The following is a 16,809-nucleotide window of genomic DNA, read 5'->3' as shown; positions in this document are numbered from 1 at the left end:
AGACTTTTCAGTATCAGTCATTTACTAGACATTATTTTCCTGCCAATGACAGAATTTTATCATGTAAAATTTTTGCTGAAGCCAGTAAATACATTTCTCAAACTTACTTGACATTATTGTGAGATGCCACAACATGCTGATTTCTGACTCAGATTTTATGTATCTATAGAATAACTAAGGCTAGAAGCACAGTGAGAAACATGGAGTATTTGGTGTTCTTATTTAAGCAAGACCTCAATACATTCCTTGGACAGAAACCATATCATGCCAAGGGCTCAATTTTCCTATCCATCTAAGGACATAGTGTCCTCGGGGCACACCGCTTCCTCAAATGGTGCCTCCAAGCAATTAAGGTTGCAGCCTACAGGACCATCAGCTGAGCACCAGCACTTCCATCTGAGACATAACATGAATGACAGACAAATACTCCCACTGTGAAAAAAAATTGTTCTCCAAGAGCTCAGTGGTTAATTTGAAGGTAGAAGACAGAAAGGGGGAAAATGGATGTTCCAAGATATGGGTGCTGCGAATGAGTAAGATAAAGCACTCTTCTCTTGGAAAATGCAGGCAAGAAATTCAGCCAACTACGCACTACAGCTGCCCACCACCCCCTCCCCCTCATCCCCTTCTCCACAAATAAATTTGTAAAATCTCTCAAAAATCCTAATTGTTCAGCACATAAAAATAAACAGGCTTTTATTACTGGTAAATTCCACTCCACTGCTAAAAGCCTAAAGCAGATGAAGTATGAAACAGGCTTATTTCCAGACTTACTGAAAGCAGAATCTTCTCCCAGCAGCCAGGAAGAAAATGCTTAACTTTTCACAAGAATTCCAGCTTGACTCAAGTTAACAGGTGTCTTAGCTTTTTCCAAGCACTCTTCAGGTGTACACTATCATGAAATCCTTTAAACAAAACAAAAAGTTACAAGAGAAGAGCTGTGTCCACCCCATTACTGACAATTTAATGAATTACAAAGTCCGGATTATTCCAACCAGGTTGCAGGTCTTACTAGGTGGAAATCAGACCCTTGGATTCAAGTAACCAAGAGCTGTTTTGCTTCCAGCAAAAGTAGGACGTGCTGTCATACAGATGATGAACAGTCTGCCAGTGAGTGCCAAGAGTGTCTATATATTATTGTGTACTGAACTGCTGTACAAGTGGAGCCAGCTACTGAGCTGGACCATCTTGAACTGCAAGGTCTTAGTTTGTTTGTCTAAATTCACCACAAAGCATGCCAGTAAGCATTTAAGTGCTTACTGATGCTCCAGGTCAAGTAAAAAAGAAAAAGCACAAGAAAAAAACAAAAAACCCCAACAAAACTAACAACTGTGAAGAAGCAAGGAAAAAATGAAGAGAGAAATGCACACAGCAGCAATCCAGAGAGATGTGGTGGGACATCTATGCATACTAAAGAAAAAAAGAATTCTCTTTCACATTTGACTAGGTAATGCAAAAAAACCCCTTCCAAATTAATTTACAACTTTTAATACTCTCCTTATTTTAAATAAACACTTAATAGAAAGCTAAAGGCAGAAGGTGAATGAATTTAACATATTTTAAACAATGCCACTTGCCTTTCAGTGGTAGCAGAGCAGACGAAAAATTAGCATTAGTTCTGCTTGCAAAGGACCAACAACAACTGAATGAAAGCACTTCAATTTGGAGGGAAGCAGGGGAGAGCAAGAAGTGATGACTAATTAGAACTCCAACCCAATAAATGTTGGATTGTGTGCACTCTCCCTTGCCTTTCCGCCTTGCCTGTGAAATGTTATCTCATTCATCCTCCTATCTAGACAGGGGAAACAGGCAGTCTTCACAAGATCAGAAAGCTGCACTGTAATAATTGCTATAATAATGCTATCAACAGCACAAAAAATTAAACAGCCTGCATGAAGTCACATGTAATTGTCACACTTTCCTTTCTCCTCAGAAAAGCACATATCTGCCTCACTCCTAGGTGAATTCCTTGTCACTGAGTCACCTTCTCTGCTAATCCAGATTTTCAATACCCTGAATATTCGATACTCACTGACAACGTTCATGCAAAAGCAAAGAAGATACCCCCTCCATTATTTACCTTTCATACGAAATTCTGGCATTTGCCAAAATCTAAAATTGAGAATAACATAGAATCCATGGAATTCCTAGTTCTTGGATAAATACTCTAACCACAAAACTAAATGGCAAGGACCATTACAAAGCAGTTTTCTTTTTCTCAAAACCATGGCTAAAGAAATGAACTTGCACTGATCATTCAGACCTCATGCTCAGATGTGTCTATGAGGCATTATTGGGAGTGCCTACAGAGGACTTGTATGAACTCCATCCTCCTGAATACCAAGTTGATACATATATGTATGTGTATGAGAATAACAGCAAGATGCTCAGCCACTCTAAGGCAGCAATAATTCTGGTCAGATGTCGTAACAGGATTCAGAGGAGATTTTACTGACACAAGTGCTGGGGGTCCCAATGTAGCAAGGATGTGGCCTTGCTGAAGCGAGTCCAGAAGGGAGCAATAAAAATGACTGGAGTGATGGTACAATTCTCCTATACAAAGAAAGGCTGAAAGAGTTGGGACTCTTCACCCTGGAGATGAGAGAGCTCTGGGGAGACCTTAGAGGAGCCTTCCAGCACCAAGAAAGAGCCTACCAGGAAGCTGGACAGGGACTTTTTTCAAGGGCGTGAAGTGATATGTCAAGAGGCAAAACAATTGCTTTTAACTGAAAGGAGGAAGGTTTAGGTTAGACACTGGGAAGAAAAAACACACAGTCACCATTACAGCATTTTAGTTCTGAGTATATCTGTTATTTTAATAACATCATATTTTAACATCATTGATTTTATTTTAATAACATCATCACCCAAATAATTAAAAAAAAAACCAACTACAAAATCCCAACAACAATAAAAAACTCCACAACCAGAAAATAGACTACTTCAAAGAGCCAGAGATGTCTGAAATTTTCCATGGCTAATACTAGGATCTTCCTGTAAAGTGCTTTGTAATGACATTCCAAAAAACACAGTTCTCTTCTCAAGTGAAACCTGAAAAATCAACACCAAGTATGGATATACAAAGTTTATCAATACTACTGAAGCTGTTCTACTTGCACTATAGTCTATTAAGTTTTTATTTTCCAGAAACGTCTGTTCTTAATAAATATTATATAGAAATGCGTATTTTTTGAGTCTGTTAAGTGTGTACTAAAACATGATATCTTATTATCATAAACCCAGGAGTTGCTAAAACCACATATCAAATTACACTTTTCAAGAGAAAAACCAAAATTTAAGTTTTTTATGTCTGTCTACCACAATAGCTCTGCAAAACCTGTAAGACTGTTCATCTACACATATCTATATTTCCATGTTTTTCTTTCTATCCAAAGCTTGGTGCAACCCAAAATATTTTCAAAGCTAAAGCTCAGACTTCACTTTTGATCATCATGGAGCTATTGATTTGAAAGGTGAAAAAAAGTAACAAGTCTCCAGCAACTAAGTCATTACTTTGATATGTACTTACTTATCATATAGTGCAAGTAAGTAGCTGAACAAAATCTTTGGTAAACGCTACAGTACAAAAAAAACCCCGAAAAACTAGTACACAAAAAAGGAAAGAGCACCAAATCTCAGGTGACAGAATAGTGTGAAAATGCAATGCATTAAAAATTAAATAGAAAAACTATAGGTATGAACTGAGAAAACATGTAGTTATTTAAAAGGTCACAAATGCTAGGCAGAAGAGAACCTATATTGAAACCCTGAAGCTGGTTATATTCTGGCGTTCCAAAAGCACTTCTACCTCTCATAGAAGTACATGTGAGTTCCCCCAGTCCAGTGCAGATTCAATCACAAGCAAATGCACTTTTCATATTATCTCATTTCATGTATACCAAAGTCTCAGAAGCTATTCATGGGTCGAAATACTCTTTTTCAAAGTACTTATAAGTCTGTTTAAACAGAACCATATAAAAAGATTTCTGCATTCTTTGTGCTCTAGGCAATCTTAATTCCAAAATACCACTTGTGTTTACATTTTTAAACATTGAAGTAAATTGTTTGCAAGGACAGACTATTTACCTAACTGAATTCACACTTGTAGGAATATACTCTGAGTTAAAAATTTAGGATAATCAGCAATACATGGCAGCAAGAGTCATGGTCTCTGTAGCAACAGCAACCTACCCAAAAAGCTTGTAAAGAGCAGGTAAACACCATGATAACCAGCATTCTAAATATGGCAAAACCACACAAATATCACACCATAGAGAAATGAGCAGTATGTTACCTAGCATTACACTAAAGAATTATTCACTAGGACAGCAGTGTAGTCTTCCTTTGACAGCAGTAAGAAATGGCCACTGCTATTAACACAGTGGTGCTGTCTCCCCCATCTCATCCTCCTGCACCATAAGGAGGACTGAGCATTTGCAGAAGTCCCAGCAATTGTACCTTAAGTAGCTCCTTCCTCTATTTAATCCTTTACCCTTTCATATCTAACACATTGTTTTCAAGTTCAGTGTCTCAAATGACAACTTACACAACTATCTTTTTGAAAAAATGGTTAGTTGTGGGTTGTTTTTTGTTTTTTTTTTCCAAGAATGCAGTTCTCTTTTAATGTCATACAAGCTAGCAAAGGTGCTGCATGTGAACCATTTCCTTAATAAAAATGTAATACTTAATGTTAGGTAAAAAATCTCACAAGCAATTTGGAGATGGCAGAGTTATTTGTACAAACTGCTTTATATTCTAAAAGCTCAATGCACAGAACAATCCATAAAAGCTGTGGTTACCTATAAACCATACTAAAAATCTGGGGAAATCCTTCAAACTTCACAATAAAGTTTCACATAGACAAACACTACATTGCACTCAATCACAATCCAGTAAACAACATCATATACATAAAGAATGATAACTAATGTGGTACTGAGAATCTGTTTCCTGAAGTTGACTATTCCTAGCCCAGTGCATGCCGAACCTTACACTGTGTTTCTGTGTTTCGTAGGAATTGAAGTCCTAGTCAATAGCCCAGAGAGAGTCAATTATCAGGACCAACTGTTTTTTTAACTGAACTGTAAAACAGGATGGAATGGCACTGAGAACACACTGAACAGCTATCTCTTCCTAAGATTTAACATACAGCAGTACAAAAGTCTTATTGCCATCAAAGTATTATAATATACCTAAAAGTACCTTAGAAGTGTTTCTTGCATGAGAAAAGGTTTGTTCAAGATAATAGAAAAACTATTTCCTCCAGATATAATTTTAAGACTTTATGTGGAAATGGCAGAAAATAAACCTTTACCTAATGGCTACCGAAGTCCTCTAAGCAGAAAAAGAAATGAAGTTTTTGGTGGAGGAGAGCCTAACTTGCAAATCTAAAACAAAATGAAAAGGCTAACAACCTTTACTCATCAAAGAAAAAAATACTTCTGAAAATCAGTTACTGTCTTTCCCTTATGCCATTTACTATAAATATTTATAGGAGGGAACAAAAAAAATCAGCTGATTAGTTTACCCACTGCTGCATTATAGCAAAGTGCCGACTTTTTGACGTGATAGATAAACTGCAGCACATAATCAGACATTCAAAATGACATACATAAAACTTCACAGACAACCAAAGCACCAAAATCCTTTACAGTAAGCTGCCAACTATGTCATGCAGCCATTAGCACCAGTCCACTTGACTGCAAAAACAAAGTCTGACAAAAGTAGCCAAAAAAGCTAAGCAAGCAAGCAAGAAAAGCATTTGCTGGAAAAGGAGAAGAATAAAACACCAGTACTTTATTTCATGCCTGGAAAGAAGCTCCTAGAAAGTTACTAGCACTGCAGGCATAGGGTTACTTCAAGATATGACAAACTTGCTGTCATCAGAGTCACATAGTATCACATTCAAAGCTTACGTGATTTAAGCTGACAGAAATACTGCAAAAGTCAGCTACTTCTTGCCCAGCTGGCATAACCCTTTCATTAGGTAGAGGTGAATGGCACAGGGCGGGAGGAGGAAGCAATAAAAATAGCCAGAAGGACAACCACAGCAGAAACTAGGTATTTACCTACACCAAGAACTGAACTAGAACTGGAAACCTAGGAACTTTTGCCAGCTCTTGGAAAAGCTTTACACAGTGGTAAATGTCAGAGGTGTTTTCTAGCACCTAACCCAATGATTGCTCCTTTGGGTTATACTGCCTTGATGGTTAGGGTCAGTCTGTAAAAAAATCAATTCAAAGTTCTAAACTTCCTAGTTCACTACTTAATAAAGCAAACCTGCAATTGTGGTTTTAATCCATACTAAAAAAAAAATCCATGGCTCCCTGTTGCAGATTTATCTATTCAAACACTTTTGATTTATCTACCTCAAACCCTTCAAACCTCACTGGTGAACAGAAACACAATCATAACAACCCATAATACTCCCAGCAACTGTTCTCCCTTTCAAAATCTTGATTTGTACCATTTAGCTTATGAATTATGAAACTTGGAACAATTAAAACAATATTACCTATCTCCAGTGTGCAACCCCTGGGCACGCTGTTTCTCAGTAATTTTAAGTTTTATAAAGGATGTAGTGGAAGTTTTTATGTGTCTTGTAATATATTAAATGTTTTAGGGTGACACTTGCAGGACTGTTGCCTCTGCAGCTGTTGCAAAAGAAAGGAAGGATGTTTGGGTGCTCCCTCCACTCTGCTACTTCCAGTCTTTCTATGGTTACTGCATTTCCAAATGGAAACCATGCTGAATCATCCATGTATCCAGGACACACACTGGATAGTTCATAATCTTGATGCTTAGCACAGGATATTGGGCAGCTAAGCTGTGGATAGTGGCAGGGCCTGAAAACATATCCAGAGATACACTGCTGTTATAAATCTCTGCTAAGCACTCGCACAAGCAGCTGCCTTATTCAGCACTCTCACACGCACTCCAAGAAACCTTCCCCTCTAAGTTCTTTAAGGAGTTTCAACACTTCAAATACCGAAGTTACACTCCAGAGCCAGGGCAACTTGATTAGCACTCAGTGCTTTTGAACATTCGCAATTAATATCACGGGAGCAATCTCCTAAGAGCAAGCAGCTCACAGATACTGGAATTCAAGGAGCGGCTTCAAATAACATACCCAGAGCCAAAAAACAGGTGATCCCCAACAGTGTCTAGCTAGCAGAATATCACCATGAATTTTAAAGACTGCAAAGTTTCTAATCATGTGACACACTGCTGACAAGCTGTTGAGTGAAAAGCTGAATGTCTTTCCTAAACTAAAACCTAAATGCAAGGTGAAATAGCAAACCCCTTCTGTAAGCTAAAAGGACTTTAGAGAGCCCTTCACCTTTTTCTCTTTACATGTAGCTTCTTACATGTAATTTCAGGGAAGTTGCTCCTAGCAGCAGTAAGATAGCCAATACAAATCTTCTGCCAAGACAACTGAATATTTTTCAAGCTCAAAACCTTAATTTTGGAAAATAATCTGTGAAGTTCTTCAACATGAAAACCAAAATATGAGCACTGCCACCTCCAACACCTGAACTGAAAGTTAAGCCTGAGATCAAGTATCGCTTCACACAGACATATATCAGGTGTCACTTCGCACACCACAGCTACTCCTTGGTTTAAGATCATTTCCATCCTTTTTGAAAAAAAATAAAGACAGAATCTTTTTTTAAAATGAAACTTATTAAAAAAAAAAAAGGTATTTTGCTTAATTTATACTAGCATTAAAAAAATCACAGTAATGAACTGAAACATCAGAAACTACCTGTTAAAATTATCTTGACATTAGTCTTCAGGAAGGTCTTCAGGAAGGGAGATAATTTTTTCACTCCCCAGTCCAAGACATTAAAAGATATTCCAACACAGACTTGCACTCACAACACGAGCTATAATTTCCAGAAAAACTCTTTGGTCAAAAGTATAATTTCAATGAAGGATTAACCAAAAGGTGGGGCTATTCCATCAGCAACATCCAGTCACTCAGGGTTACACAAAATACACACTGAAAGCTACCTGCAAAACAGAGAAGCCTTTTCATGAAATGTAACCTATAAAAGCAGTGCAGACACATATTTTTTTAAAGAAACATCATTCATGGGAATATACTCATTGGAGAACTAATTTCCTAATGCTGGAAAAATTAATACACAAAAAACAACATTCACACCACAAGGCTATACAGAAGTTTCACGGTGATTTTATACCATACAGGTACAAAGGGATTCACTTTCCACTATACACACTATTGACAGATTATTGCTCTAAATAACCATAACAGTTCGTCCAGCTGAGGATTTCTAAACATCTCACACAAAGCTTGGGGCCTGAAAGCAGTTTACACTGAAGAAAAACACCACCCCACCCTGATGTGCAACCTATTTCTCAAACCTCTGTCGAGCATTTGAACCGGTACCTACAAAGAAACACTTGCTGTGCTAGATTTCCACCACTGCAAAAAGAAAACAAAAAAAAAGAAAAAGAAAAAAAGAAAAAAAGGGCAGGAAAAGGAAAAAAAGAAGAAGAAAGAAAAGGAAAAAGCAAACCCCAAAGGTTAACAAACTCCTACCCACGGAGCGTTAAGTCAGACAGACGTTGGGCAGGCCAAGCGGCACGGCACATGAGGGAAATGTTGTTATCCCAACCGCCGTATTTTCCACCCCCTGCCCGTGCTGCGTCGCTCCTCTGGCGGGGCAGCGGGGGCACAGCCGCAGCGCTCGGGGCCGGCAGGGCCAGGCTCACGGCAGCCCCGGCTGCTGCAGGGCCGCCCGGCGGAGCGGGAGGCGCGCACGGACGGCTGTGCACCGCACGGAGCGCGGGGACAAGAGCGTCCCGCGCCCGGCGCGGGGCTCCGTGCCACCGGCGGCTCCAGCCCGTGCCGCGGGCAGACCCGACCGCCAGGCCCGGAAACCAGCACCGCTCCTACCGTAGGGCCTGCGACCATCTCCGCGGGCGAGAGCGCGCAGGGCGCGGCTCCCGCAGAGACCCGCCGTGCCCGAGCGACCCCGCACGCATCCACCGGTGCCCGCAGGGACGCGCCCGGCCGCCCCGCAGAGCGCGGCACAGAGGAGCCCCGCCTCGCCCCGCCCCAGTCCCGATCCCAGTCCCGATCCCAGTCTCGGTCTCGGCTGCGGCCCTGCCCCCGCCGCGGCCCGCTCCGCCCTGCCCAAGGCGATGCCCGCTCGCCGGGCCTCACCTTGGCGTCGACGGCCAGTCACCCCGCGGCGCTCAGGCGGGGGCGCCAGGCGATGGTGGCGGCTCCGCGCTGCGCCCCCGCCGTGCTCATGCGGCGGCAGCGGCAGGACCTGCCCGCACCGCAGCGCGTCACCGGCCCCGCCGCGCCCCGCCCGCGCGCAAGCGCCGCCGCCGCCGCCGCCCGGGCAGCGCCGTGCCCGGCCCGGCCCGACCGCACGGGTGGAGCGGCACCGCTCGGGTGTGCCCTGTGAATCTCCCTGGCTGGCCGCCCCCGCACCAGCCACCCGCGCCTGAACTGTCCGTACTTCTGTGAGACACACGAGCATCTAATGGGAGGCGGGGGTAGCAAGAGCATAGAAACAGGCTTTTCTCGGTGGTTCGGGAGCAGTACGAAAAGAGGCAATGGGCACAAACTGATGCGCAGGAAGTTCCACCTTGAACACGAGGAAGAATTCCTTTGCTGTGCGGGTAACGAAGCAGTAGAACAGATTGTCCAGAGAGGTTGTGGAGTCTCCCTCACTGGAGGTACTTAAGAACCCTCTGGACACTATCCTGTGCCGTGTGGTCTAGGATGACCCTGTTCGAGCAGGGAGGTTGGACCAGATAACCCACTGTTATCTGGTCCAACCTGAGCGATTCTGAGATCCTGCAATACCTTCGTGGGGCGTTCCCCTCTGCCCAACCTTTATACACAGTTTGTTGTGGCAGGTAAGTATCTGAACCCAAAGAATGCTACTGCCCAGGACACTGAGGTGCCACAGAAGCAAGTAAGAAAATTCATAGTGATTCATTAGTCAAAGACTTTGTATGCCACTTCACACGTGCCCCCCCCCTTTCCCCTGAAAGTCTTTGTAAAAGTAATACCTTATAAGCTTCACAAAATATTTTATGGCAAATTACCTCCATGTGCCTAGCACCTGGTTTTGAACCATGCATTAGTATCGCTGATGACTTCTAGAAGGGGGTAATTTAATCTCTCTGACACTTGTTAAACTGGAACAACCAGGTATTTCTTTCTCATTAAGTTCCTCAAATGAACTGAGGATCTGTTCACTAAGAATCTGTGGCCAAATCCTTTATACTGTGTTTACAGATCTGACATGGGAAAAGAAACCCTTTAATAAAAGGCTGGCAAACTGAAATAAAGTTCAAATCCCGCTTACACCCATTATAAAGGCACAATCCCTACTAGAACAATGCAAAGTTAATTTCCCAGTAACACTGTGTAACCATGGAGTTACCCATTCTAATTCTTGTTCAGTAAAAGGCAGATTCTGGATCCTTTAAATCTATACTTTTATTCATCTTCCATTTCAAAGTACAGATACCTGGCTACAGCTCTTGCAACTCCCATCCTACACACATCATTCAATCTACTCACAAAGGCAAAAGTAAAGATAGCCACGACTTTTCTGCTGTCTAGGAGGTAGCTGTGCATTTGTGTGACAGTTTGCAACTCTTCCATAGGGCTGATTAACCTGAAGAGTGGTTAATAGTTACTATTTGTTAGTCCTTTAACTTGGGTTACAGAGTTAGAAAAGTGAATTCTGCTTATTATCCATTCATTGGTACACAGATGATCTGCACAGCACACATACACATCAATACCTTATGGACACAGAACAAAGCTGCTTTACTGGCAAGGCAGCAGACACCAATGAAAGTGAGGAGGAATGAACTAATTTTGTTGAAGTATGACAGATGGGAGATCCTGGGCCTCCTACCTCCTATTTATGCATAACTGCTTATATACATTTTAAGTCTTCATCCCACCATATTAACAAAAATGGATATCAGATGTCCATTTATTCAGTTATTCACATGGTCTTTCTCCAGCAAACAATTCAACATTAATTACGCTTCTAGGACTTGTAAACCCGTGGGCTATAATCACAAAACATACATGTATTGGAAAGGACCTTTCTCCTTCTCTTACAAGCTTCTCCAGGTATCTACCATGAACAAAAAGAGGAGGTTATCAGAATGCAGAACTTTGCCAGTGCACTGGCAAGGGGTAGGAACAGTGTCACTTGTTCCCTAACACTGGTCACACTGGTAAATGGGTAAGAGAATACGTAATGCAGAATTCAGTACAGCTACAAGTTGTCTGTGAGTTCTAATAATGGAATAATTTTAAATGCATAGCTCTGTCTAAAGCAAAGCAGAAGACATGGAAGTACTTGAGTATGACTCAGACAAAGACAAAAATAGTATCAGGCAGGCTCTGGCAAGTAAAGAACAAATAAAGGGGGTGTAGATAAAAACCTCTCAAATGTTTTGAAGTCAGAGTCAGCTTATTTAAGTTAGTTGTGAAAATAATGTTTTAAAACAGCTCTGTATGTGTCCTGGCACATGACAAAAATAAATCAGTTAAAAATATGAGACTTTTCTACTGAGAAGAGAGGACCCAGCAGTAGCTCCATTAATTTAAGGCCTGCAAAAAGTGTGATCTCGTTAAAGAAAAAATGAATGATAGTAATGGGCCTAATTAAGATACTCCAATCAGTTACTGAAATCTATTAACTTTTTTCACTCAATGTAATCAAAAAATGCAGAACATAATTGAATGTAAGTACATTTATCTTATTTCCCCCAAAAGACTGTTCTATGCAGAACTCCTATTTTTACTAGCTAAACATTTGTTTATGGAAATTAAAGGTCACTGAACGACTGAATCTAAAATTGTTTTTTTTGGCAGGTAAACTGGTTCCAAGCTTAGAATTTATTTCTAAGGAAAACAACTTTACTTTTAGAAAACCTGACTCTGGTGTACAAATAGAGTAGCAGGCCATTACTGATCTTATTTACATAACAAGTCTCACCAATTCAGATGCATTTTACTTATATGAGACAGCAGAAATATGCCCTAGCTTTATTTGTTTTCAAACACAATACTGTGTGCGAAAGTGAATTGTTTATCCATTGAATTTTTTATAAAAAGTTAATATAATGATTCTTCTTTTGGTTTCACAAAATTTTTAACACTTCAAGTGGAATCTTTAACAAACATACAAAACTATTCCAAACCATCTACATTTAATTTAACCAGAGCAAATAATAAATTTGAAAATAAGGTTATGGCAAATTATAGAGCCATCAAGTAAAAGCTTGATGGGGAGCCAGGCATGCAACTCTGAAAATTGCAGCAACAGTAATACTGGATTGTGGAGCAGAATGGATTCCACCAAAATTAAGTCTCTAGGTTTGACCAAGTGACCCACCTAGCAGATTAGAGAAAGGCTGTGGATGTTGTCTACCTAACCTTCAGTAAAGCCTTTGATACTCTCTCTCCCACAGCTTCTTCCTGGAAAAATTGGCTGCTTGTGACTTAGGTGCAGTTTGCTGGGTTAAAAACTGAATGGATGGCTGGGCCGAGAGTGTTGGTGAATGGAGTTATCTGGCTGACAGTCAGGCACCACTGCAGTTTGCTAGGGCTCACTGCTGGGGCTGGTCCTGTTTAATGACAATTAATCAATTATTAATGTTAACTAATTATATAAATTATTAATGTTAATTAATAAATTATTTTGAGTACCACCTCAATTTGCAGATGACACTAAGTTGGGTGGGAGTGTTGATCTGCTGGAGGGCAGCAAGGCTCTGCAGAGGGACCTGGACAGGCTGGATCGATGAGCTGAGGCCAGTGGTATGAGGTTCAATAAGGTCAGGCATTGAGTCCTGCCCTTGGGTCACAACAATGCCATTCCCTGCTACAGGCTTGTGGCAGAAAGACTGGAAAGCTACTCAGCCAAAAAAGACCTAGGGGTCAACAGCAGATCCTGACCTGGGACATTGAGGGGTGTGGAGTGTGTCCAGAGAAGGGCAATGGAGCTGATGAAGGGTCTGGAGAACAGGTCCTGTGAGGACAGCTGAAGGAGCTGGAAGTGTTTAGCCTGGAGAAAAAGGAGAAAAGGCTGTTCAGGAGTGACCTTATCCCTCTCTTTAAACTACCTGAGAGTGTAGCAGGTCAGCGGTTTCTCCCAGGCAATGAGCAACTGGAGAGCAACACATAGCCTCAAGATGGGCTAGGGAAGGTGCAGGTTAGACATGAGAAAGAATTTTGTCACTGAAAGACTGGTTAAGCATTGAAACAAGCTAACCAGGGAGGTGGTGGTGTCGCCATCCCAGGAAATGTTCAATAAAAGACTAGACATGCAATCTGGGACTATGGTTAAGTTGACATGGTGGTGATTAGTCAGAGGTTGGACTTACAGGTCTTTTTCAATTTTAATAATTTAATTATTTGTAGGAAATTCAGTCTTAGGAATATACCTTTTAATGGGGCAATCCATGGACTTAGAAAAGGTAACAAATATATACCAATCTACACACCGTGTGGAAACGGAAGGACATCAGAAGTGTTGTGAGCTAAAAAAGTAAGTTTCTAAGTTTACATAAACCATGTTGTGTTCATTTAGTATTGTTGGCAAGGCAATACAAGCAACAAACTGAGTCACAGATTACTGACATTTATGCGGAGACACTGGTTTTCAGACAAAGATAGGCTCCTCAGTCCTGCATTTTTACAGGCTACTAAAAAAGTATCTACTACTAACTACATTGTACAACATGACTTACGGGATCGGACCATACAACTAAAATAATCACAAAAAAATTTAAAATATAATGCTTAGCCCCTCTGGAAGCAGGAAAGGGTTGTAAAACATTAAACAAACTGCCCAAGAAAGTGGTGGAGTCTCCCCCTCTGGAAGTGTTCAAAAAAGTGTGTGGATATGGCACTTGAGGAGGTGGTGTAATGGTGAACACGGTGGTGGTGCTGAGTTGGTGGCTGGACTCAAAGGACTTTTCCAACCTTAAAAATTCTCTGATTCGATGGTAAGAGCAAGGAGAATAAGGAAAAGCTCTTCAAAATAACTTAGCGGGTAGCAACATATAAGCATCTCTGGATCGCATCCTGTTCCCTGTAATTATCAACTAGATTATTATTATTTCCTATTAAAACTTAACCTCTACTAGTTAAATCTGCCTTGCCTGTTGCTATATGATTTTACTGAACAGATCCAGTCAGTTCCAGATAATGAAGCTATCAACTCTCCATCACTCTTAAAAACAATCACTCCTTCATTTGGAAGCCAACACTTGCCTACATGCGCACTGGAGAATTTGGTTTTGACTCTTTATCTCTAATGTATCATATCAGTTAGAATACTTATTTTGAGATGATCTTTTGTGCTCTGTAATGCATGTTTTCAGAGCATAAAAATGCATTTTTGTTCAACGTCACATCTGTGCTTCAATAAGCTTCTTTAGCCTTTGTAATACTACAAATGCAATAGCACATCAATACTCTTCACAGAGAATTCAGAATGTATAGATTTAGTGGATATTTTCATCTAAGTTTCTGGGGACTGGGGGTGGGAAGGAGTGGGCACTTTTTCAGAGCATGAAGAGGACAAGTTTCTAAAGTGATGCACTGTTTCACAGGTTCATACCAAGTCAGCCACGTTTTTCCATATGCCTACTGACAATCACATTAATTTATACATGCAGAATGTTAACATAATCCCCCCTCCATGACCCAACCAACACCAAGAGTGAATCTCATCTGTTTCAGTCTATCAAGAACCTCCATACTCGCAGTGTAAAAAAAAAATTAAATGTGTATAATTTTCAGCCTACCTGAAGATCACCTTCTTTCTATTTATGAAGGTATTTGCATACTTTGAGATTTCTCACTTTCCCTTTTCTCCCTGCACCAATTGCTTTCATTAAGAAGGACATCTAAAGCAATGGTAAGTTCCTGAAAAATCAGCAGTACTTTAAGCAAGGTAAAAGGTAAAGAATAATCTTCAGAAACAAGTATGAGATACCTCCTTCTTGGGACAAGGCTATAAAGATATCCTGCAGCAGATGACCATTTCCACAATGGACTAAGGACACCTATTGAGGGAGAGGACAGATCTCTGCTATTTAGAAAATTATAAACAATTGTAATTTTGTACAAACAGGTCAATAAGTAATTCTACACACTTCAAATTATTTAGAGCAAACAAAACAGATTTATCTCTTAAATCTGATTTTTATTTCACACAGTACTTGAAAGACTGGAAACGCCTTTTTGGTTATGCCAGTAAAAATTTCTTTTACAGGATTTTTTTTTAAGCCAAATAGTAGAGGACAAGTTTGCTCACTTCTTCTCTTAAGCATCCCTAAAAAATTCATAATGCTTTAGTATGAGTTTTTGCAGTATAAAAATAGACACTCTGAGTTACAAACTCATACAAAATACATCAGTACTTTCAAAATTAATGTAACATCATTTCGGAAAGACAAAAATAGCAATCACTCAAATGACTGCACCCTAAACTGTCACATGGTTAGCTGAAGTTTTCTTAAACAAAGCAGCCTATTTAAGTCAAGTATATGATGACATGTTCTAACTGTATTACAGGAACAAAGGTACTCCATAATTAATACTGAAGCAAGTTCCTCACAATACTTGATCTACTCCCACTTCACCAAGAAAGAAGCACAAAACATGCATTGCACATAACCAGCAAGTATTATATGAAGGTTGCTTTTTTCTTCTGTCTTGCTTAACATTGTGGACTACTTTGTGGTGTAGTGGACTAAGGAAACAAGGGATACTTTTGTAATAAACTCCAAGGCATTTTAAATACTAGGGATTTTGGTAAACTATCCCCATAAAAAAATAATTGTGTGCATAATCTAAAAATAAATAAAATAAATAAAAACTGATTTTACTTCTCTGGATTTTCCCATGTGCTTATCACATGTACAGAAGTTAGATCAGCCCTTCACAGCATTTTGTTGAGGCACTTCATTGTATAATTTCAGGTTGAAGTGCTTTGATCTCACCTTGGAGGTTACTGCAGTGAACATGTATTACCTTTTTTAACTGCTATGGTCATTTCACACACACACAGAACCAACCTGCTGTTCATTTTTGATGCTTGGTATTTTTGTCAAGGGAAGTGATAATTGCTTATATTTATTTAGGCTGAATTCATTGCCATATTACTTCACAAAAGTCAGCTTATCATTTCAACCATAAAGTCTGCACAGAAACACAAACAGGTATTTGCTAATGGAATACTCTGAGAAACTTCAAACCTCTTCAGAAAGTAATTTTTGTTAAAAATCGTGGTTTTAAAAAAACATATTTTCATAGTGAAATTATTATTAGGGACTACAGCCCTTCTGTCCTGAAACTAAAAATAGAATTCCCCTGAAAATCAACTACAGAAGAGAGTGGTGGTCAAGCTATCACTATATTCTGTATTAAAGACAGGTAGTTTTCACAGACAGATGTTTTAACCAACATCAGGTTCAATAATAATGATCTATTCTTTTAACCATAACATTGGGATCATTAGAAGATGTCTGCTATATTGTTGTATATCACCCCTGGAATTCCATATAAGTACAGCACAGCTGTGAGCCATCAGACATTTCAACAGCCATTAAACTAAAGATAATTTATTCTTTCAGATAAAGTAGGTTGCTGTCATTGGTTTAGCAGGAGCTCTGACTGAAATTTCTCTTCTTGCTTCCCACCAAGCACAAATGCTCTGTATTTTGCAGGTTGAATAGAACGGATGATAGATAAAGTTAGTGCTTTTATTTTAATCTGGA

The 16,809-nt window shown here is 40.0% G+C and overlaps 1 protein-coding gene across 5 annotated transcripts in view; it reads right to left on the bottom strand.

Annotated features, from left to right (window-relative positions):
* Positions 1–9,290, bottom strand: part of AGTPBP1 (ATP/GTP binding carboxypeptidase 1) — a 62,313-nt gene extending 53,023 nt beyond the window's left edge. For 3 of the 5 annotated variants that reach the window (XR_008483268.1, XR_008483269.1, XM_054281155.1), the window contains exons 1-2: positions 9,216–9,290; positions 775–905 (exon numbers count right to left, since the gene is read on the bottom strand). The gene's annotated coding sequence lies outside the window, so the exon portion shown is untranslated. The other 2 variants (XM_054281165.1, XM_054281175.1) reach the window with 2 other exon arrangements.
* Positions 9,291–16,809: the final 7,519 nt, after the last annotated feature.

This window comes from Melozone crissalis, unplaced genomic scaffold (genome assembly GCF_028551555.1).
Source record: "Melozone crissalis strain CALT ecotype California unplaced genomic scaffold, PUWL_Pcris_2 ptg000005l_1, whole genome shotgun sequence".
In the NCBI taxonomy this organism is placed as follows: Eukaryota; Metazoa; Chordata; class Aves; order Passeriformes; family Passerellidae; genus Melozone; species Melozone crissalis.
This window is presented reverse-complemented; position numbering and strand designations above follow the sequence as displayed.